Genomic DNA, 7505 nt, shown 5'->3' with positions numbered 1-7505 from the left:
GTTTAAATAATTAGTTTGGTTTTCAAAAAAAATAATTAGTTTTGAAATTGTCAAAAATTAATATTGATTGTTTAATTCCTGATATTGATTTTTGTCTTTTATCTCCCAAAATTTGAAATATTATTAATCAGTAAAATGAATATCAATTAATTATGAAAATATTTGGTGACAAAATAATTGACAAAACTTTTTATTTGATAAAAATAGACAATTTATATTTAAATAAATGTTGTTGTTCTTATTGTTGTTGTTGTTATTATTATTATAATATTTTGTGTTATGTGAAAAAATTCTAAAGTAATGATCGGCACTCGTGTCAATCGTACTCATATAATTATATATTTCATACTTTATTACATAGAATATAATTAAAAATCATTATCAATAATAATTACAATAATGTATGGTATAAATAATAATATAGTATGGTTAATTATAATGTCGACTAACACGGTAAATTTTTCTCTACTACACTGGCCCCCCAAGTCGAGTTTTCTGGCTCCGCCCCTGACTCCCACTGCCCTTGTGCATGAGGGTGCAATAAGGTGCCACTAGACCACAAGGTCATTTGCAACTAAAAATTATTTAGAAAACTACTTGTGAATTGATAATCGTGAAATCATGGATGATAAACGTACTCGGATCCATGAACTAAAAATTATTTAGAAAACTACTTGTGAATTGATAATCGTGAAATCATGGATGATAAACGTACTCGGATCCATGATGAATCTTTTGGTGGGGGAACACTAGTGTGAACATAAATGTTTGGTGAACATACCTTACCAGAAGAGTATTAAAATTTTGTCTGTTCACCTAAATTGTCAAATCATGCACAGACTGATGATGGAGAAACACCTGTTGCTATATATATAATATAATGATAATGTTACTTACTTACTTTCAACAATTAAAAAAAAAAATCTTTTAAGATGAAGCATTGTGATTATGGGGTTGTTAGATTTTTAAGTATATATTAATTAAAATGTCAGTGAATCACAACATATCACACTAGGGGTGAGTTTTAATTGCATAATATTTGTATCGTACATATTACATACGGAGTAATAAAAAATAAAAACCGAGGTTCATATAATTACCTAGTGTATACTGTTAATGGTAGAGTTCAAAATTTTGTTCGGGAATGAAAAGTAAATGTATCCTTATATGAATATAATGATTGCAAAAATTGCTAGGCACTTCTCGGGCGCCTAGGTGGCGATTAATCGGTGCCTAGGCGCCCGTGTATTTTTTTTTAAATTGTTTAAATTTTTAAATTTTTTAAAGACTAATAATTATAAATTATTTAATACTTTAATAGTTAATACTAAAATATTAAATATTAATCTAAAAAACATCTAGAGTTTGAACAATTTAGGTTTATTTTGATCAAAACGATATCGTTTTGAGTGAAATAACGCATTTAAAAAAAAAAAAAAAAAAAAAAACTAAGCAGCCGACTATGCGGCCTATTCGGCGGCCTAGACCACCGATTACGATGATATGCTAGGCGGCCGGCCAGCGTCTAGCACCTAAGTGTCGATTAATTGGTGCCTATGCGGGATTTTTGCAACACTGATAAATATATTTATCCTAAATTTGATATGATAAATATCTGTTTGCATATGGTTGATATTTGATTTAAAGATTTAAACTTAATTAGCATTATAGTGATAAGAGTAATTCTACATCTACTCTTTTTATTCAATCCTTATTTTTTTTTTGTCTTTATTGATGTGATACGTTTTTGATTGGGTTTATTGACAATATTTCTTTTCATGTATGTGCCAATGAAATTTGGGTTCAATTATGATGATGACTATTTAAGACGGTAATGAACACGTGCTTAATGGCATGTGGCGACGATAAAATATCTCCGATTGATATATGTGGAGTCCCTATAGTGGGCATGGCTGCTTGGGACATGTGACATGTCCAATGTTGCTTCTCATTTTTATTTTTATCTTTTCATATCATCAACGTAATATTTATTTATTTACATCATATCAATACATATATATTGATGATTTTTAATAAATCGAGTCCATAAAAGTGATGTTAATATAGGATAAATAGGAAGAAATATAAAATAAAATTAATAGGAGCAAGACCATTGGAATAAAGTATTTAGACTAGAATAGAATGAATAATTACAAAATAATAATCTTAGGCCTAATAATCAAGTACTCTAGCCAAACCTCTTAACTGACTGACTAGGTGGAGAAGTTACGGTGAAGAAAGTAGGAAGATAACTGATGATCTTAATGATGATGATGTTTGAATTATCAGAGCTCTCCCATTTTATTGATGTAGTATGAGGGAGGTAAGAAAAAAGGGGTGAACTTGTCATCCTCTAGGAATGACTTCTATGGTGTGAGATTGATTGAACTACTAGATACAAGGGCGATTATATTAATAATCAATTGATAGCTAAGCAAACAAATTGACAAGAGTAGAGCATTTAAAGAAGGGAACATGCAATTCTAAATGCCAACACATACGAGATTGAGGAAGGGAAATATCAAACCATGGATCCAAAGATTGCACAATCAACCCGAGTTTACAAGCCACTTTCATGGTCAACTAAACTTGAATTGAAGATGGGAATTGAATTGCCCCACTTTTGTGATGCACTAATTCTCCCAAATTAGCCAAAGCAATCTATTATTCCTAACTCTCCTATTTCTATTACGGGTTGTTTGGTTCACGGAATAGGCAAGGAATGGCATAGCATTCCTAGTAATAGCCTATTCCGTTGTTTGGTAAACATTTTTATTCCCAGGTTCCTGGGAATGAGCTCTTACCAGCACTCCCCTAGTATTAGCCTATTACTGACCTATCAGAAATATGTATTTTATTTTATTTTCTTTTTTACCTTTTTTTAAACCTTAATTTTTTACACTCATTTTTCTTTCTATCGAATCGCATCACCTTTCTCTTTGTCATCGCACGCATCTCTTCCACCATTGCAAATTGAAATTTTCCTTGAAGGTATTCTTCTAAACTTTTTTTTTTTTTTACAAATTATTTATTTATATATATCACGTCGCAGCTGCAACAATGTGTGTGTCTATATATATATGTGTGTGTGTGTGTGTGTGTGTGTGTGTGTGTGTGTGTGTTCCTGTAGTAATCTGTTCAAATGTGGCCGCGCCTTCCCGTGTGGTCCGCACCACTCAATGTTAGAAAACGCACCACAATGAAAATACACAAAAACACACCACACACCCAAAATAATGCAACATAACTCCCCTGCCCCTAATGGTGCATTTGCTAACACTATGTGGTGTATATTTGCATACCTAGTGGTGTGTTTTTTGGTGATGCGTACCTAATGATGCATATTTGTGTGGTGCATTTTTTAACATTGAGTGGTGTATATTTGTATAAATAGTGGTGCGGCCGCACTGACCGCATGTTAAGGGATGGTCACACCTGATTATAACCCTATATATATATATATATATATATATATATATATATATATATATATATTAGGGTTTATCATTTTATATTTTTGTGATTTGTATATATGTTGTTTTATATTTTTTTTATTGTAATTTCTATGTGAATATGTGTTTTTGATACATTATTTATGATTTATTGTTATAGTTTTGAGTACTGTAAGGTTTAATTTAATTTGCAGTTATGACTCTATTGCGTTTAATAATTCGTACTTAAAGAAGGAAAAGATGTGTAGTTGTGCTGCGTGTGTGGTTAGATATGTGTGCTTCTGTGAGTTTATTATTTATAATGATAATGTCTACCTTGACAATTTTGTGTTCTAATAATAATAATAATAATAATAATAATAATAATAATAATAAATTTTGTACAAGGGCATTTATGTCTTTTAAATATATATATTCCATTTCTATTACTTTAACCAACCAAACGCTGGAATACAATTTCCAAGTCTATTTCTTCAGCGAACCAAACAATATAATACAATTCATATTCTATTTCTTACCTATTACATTCTTATGTAATAGTATTCCTATTCCCTCTAAATTCATTCCGTGAACCAAACGTGCTGTAAAGGAGAAGGGGGTTGCAAGAAGGGGCTTTGAGATCGAATATCAATCCAACTCTCGTTGCGATTGAGCTCCCTACCAAGAATAGTGTCAAGCATATTGTGCACCACACATCAATACAAGAATACACAATGTTAGTTTTATGACTTTTGGGCAATCAACGACTGACCAACACAATCATTAAAGTAACGAGTATATGAGAATATAGAGAATACGAAGAGAATATGGGTATTGTACGTATGGTTGAATATTGTTTCTTAAGTAGTAAAAATTGCTTCCTCCTTACCCCATTTATGGGGGTCATTTATACATATTTTGGGCTATGAGCCCTACATTGAATAGAAATTCTAGATTACCTCATATTGTGAGTCATTGTTATTACATTATGAATACTAAGTTCAATTCTTATTAAACTCCTAAGTTACTCCATACTGGATATCCTTCTTGTGCTTTCTTGATCTAATTACTCCCTCTGTCCCATTTTACCTGTCCTATTTACTATTCATTGGTCAAACCAACTCTTTCTTCATTGCTTATTTTCGTTAGTAATTTTTTATTATTTTTAAATTTAATTTTTTGTGTTTAATAGTACTTTTGATGTAGTTTCTAAATATATAAATTTTATATATTAATACTAAACTTAATATTATGAAAAATTGGATTAAAAATAACTTCAGTCAAGCCTCGTTAAACGAACCAGACAACCAAAATGGGACGGAGGGAGTATTTTTTTGAGTCGATCCATGTGGCCAAGACCCTTTTGGTTGACTTATCCGACTAGTCAGCCTAGCAGTTCTTATATCGTGGACCGCGGTCCACAATGCATTGTGGACCACGGTCCACGATATAATTTGCGCAGCTTAGTATACCATCCATCACATCGAATTTCCCACAACATTGGAACCCTAGGTTGGATCTTTTCCCCCAAATGCAATAATCATCAAATAGGCATTTAGAATTCTAAGTTATACTCAACCCAACTTCTAAATAGGACTACTTACACATATTCAAGACAAAAATAACAAAAACATAAATGAAAGACACCTAAAGTTTGAAAAGAAAAGTAAATGAATAGACTAATCGTTAAGAGGAAATGATTCTATTGAGTTTTTTGGATGGAATCTTGAATGTAATCCTTGCAAAATAAAGTAAGGTTATCCTTATCCCTACAAATCTCTCTCACTTACACATCATCAAATTTACAAATTTTCCATTTTTAATTCTACATTCCTGAAAATCTCACTTTAAAAAATGTGTCTCACTTTCCTATTATATTATAAATAATATAATAAAATCTTATTAACAGAAATAATCAAAATAAAAAAAGGAAACAAAAGGTGGGTTGGTAGCACAAAAGCTGCATCATGACATATTAGCAAATTCTCTCTCCCTTGTCAATACACGTAAGCTTAAAATAAAATATTTCCAGGGGGTTGTCTAATATTTCTCTCTTGTCATGTCACATTGGGGGTTATCTAATATTTCTCTCTCTCTTGCAGGGGATAATGATAGCCTAACAACTACAATGTAGTATCTGTTCATAACTACTTTCTCAACCTACCGAAGCACAAAAGAGTCAACAATTACCTCCACTGAGGCTCGAACCCACTTCTATCATCCATGTGGGAGTGTAAACCGAGACACCGGGTGTCACTAGACTAAGGTCTTTGGCAGAGGAATATTTTCTTAGGAAATGAATGTCACAATTAGGGGTGGAAATAGACTAGGCCGAGCCGAGCTTTAGAAATTTAGGCCTGGGCCTGCTATGAAAATCTAGAGCTTGAGCCTAGGCCTGGGCCTGCATGTAGGCTTTTTTTTAGGCTCAAGCCTGAGCCTACAGTTGGCCTGGCCTGGCCTGAAGCCTTTTTAAAAGCTTATTTAACATATAGGCTTTTAAAAAGGCTTCAAAATAGATCATAAATAGGCTTTGAACCTATTTAAGGCCTCCATTTTAAAGCCATTTAAAGTATACCTGTAAAAAATTTACAAAAAATATCTAAGTTCAATTGTATTATTATTTGTTATCCTATATAATATCATAAGTAATAAACAATCAGCTCACATAATTAAGTTGCGATATTTCATTAAATATTATGACAGTAAGAACAATTAATAAAAAAAATTAAACAATAAGAATACATACAGCAGGATTAGCAGCAATGTTTATAATTGAATCATAATTTAGAATATAATTTTGGAGGTGTGGAGGGTTAGAGTTTGGTAATTATATATACTTGCGACTGTATTGTATATATAAAAATATATATGTGGTATAAAATAGAATACACACACACACATATATATATATATGCCAGGCCTGTAGGCCTGAAGGCCGAGTCTAGTATATATAGGTCTGGCCTATTTAGCTTAATAGGCTTTTGAAATTGGCTCAAGCCTGGCCTTTTTACTAAACGAGCTAGGTCTAATTAGGCTTTAACTAGGCCGGGCCAAAGGCCCCTACAAGGGGTCTGGCCTATTCCCACCCCTAGTCACAATCTCTCTATAGTTTACGGTTCGAATCTGTCAAATAAAGTCAGAACATACAGATTAAAACGTAAAATAGGGACAGGCGCACGGGCAAAAAAAAAGGGGAATATCACCGTCTGTCTTTGCATTGAGCCCTTTCGGTCACAGGCGTGAAAGCGCTCGTGTGCTCAACAAAATATTGTCTTTTGCCCATTGCATGTTTCGTCCAATTCAGCATGATCTTCTACTATATTACTCCAAAGCATCCTTTGCTCCTATCCAACGATCTCCTTAGCTCCTCAATCGGCTAAAATCACTCCAATATGCTCCTTTTTCCCTTTGTTGCATGAGTGGCAGAGTGGGTACAATTATGGATAAAAGATAAAAGACAAATGAATTAGTCCCAACTCACAACTTTCTAATGGGTTAATACAAGGTTTACAATATAGTCAAATAAAGAGGTTATCATTTATACTGTGTTCGGACTTCGGAGACCAAAAATCAAGGTAGACTATTGGACCAGAGGATACTAATTCCCAACAAGTGTATGGTAATTGGTTGATGGGGCCAGCCTAAAAAGAAGGATTAAAATGCTAAGCTAAAGAGACGTAGCTACCAAGATTCAAACTTACACCCTATACGATAACAACACAAGCACTAACAACTCAAGCTATTCAAATCTCAAGCTATTCATGTGAAAACTAACGGCATCCAAATAGTGGGTTGACACGTGTATGGCCAATAACGAAGGCAAACCATAACCGTAAACTTGTCTATTATTAAATTAGTTCAAGATTATACTAGCCTATTATTAAATTATATTATGACCCAAAATTATTTTGGGAGTATTTTCTAATATTATTTTGATATTATAGTTTCCTAATTTGAGTTATCTTAGGAATATTATATATTGAGCCTAATATTTCCTAATCTTAATATGAATATATGTACTACACGTTTCCCTACTAATCCTAGTATATATTCCATTTGACTATATATATTACA

The sequence above is a fragment of the Ipomoea triloba genome, chromosome 10 (genome assembly GCF_003576645.1).
Source record: "Ipomoea triloba cultivar NCNSP0323 chromosome 10, ASM357664v1".
Lineage (NCBI taxonomy): Eukaryota > Viridiplantae > Streptophyta > Magnoliopsida > Solanales > Convolvulaceae > Ipomoea > Ipomoea triloba.
This window is presented reverse-complemented; position numbering follows the sequence as displayed.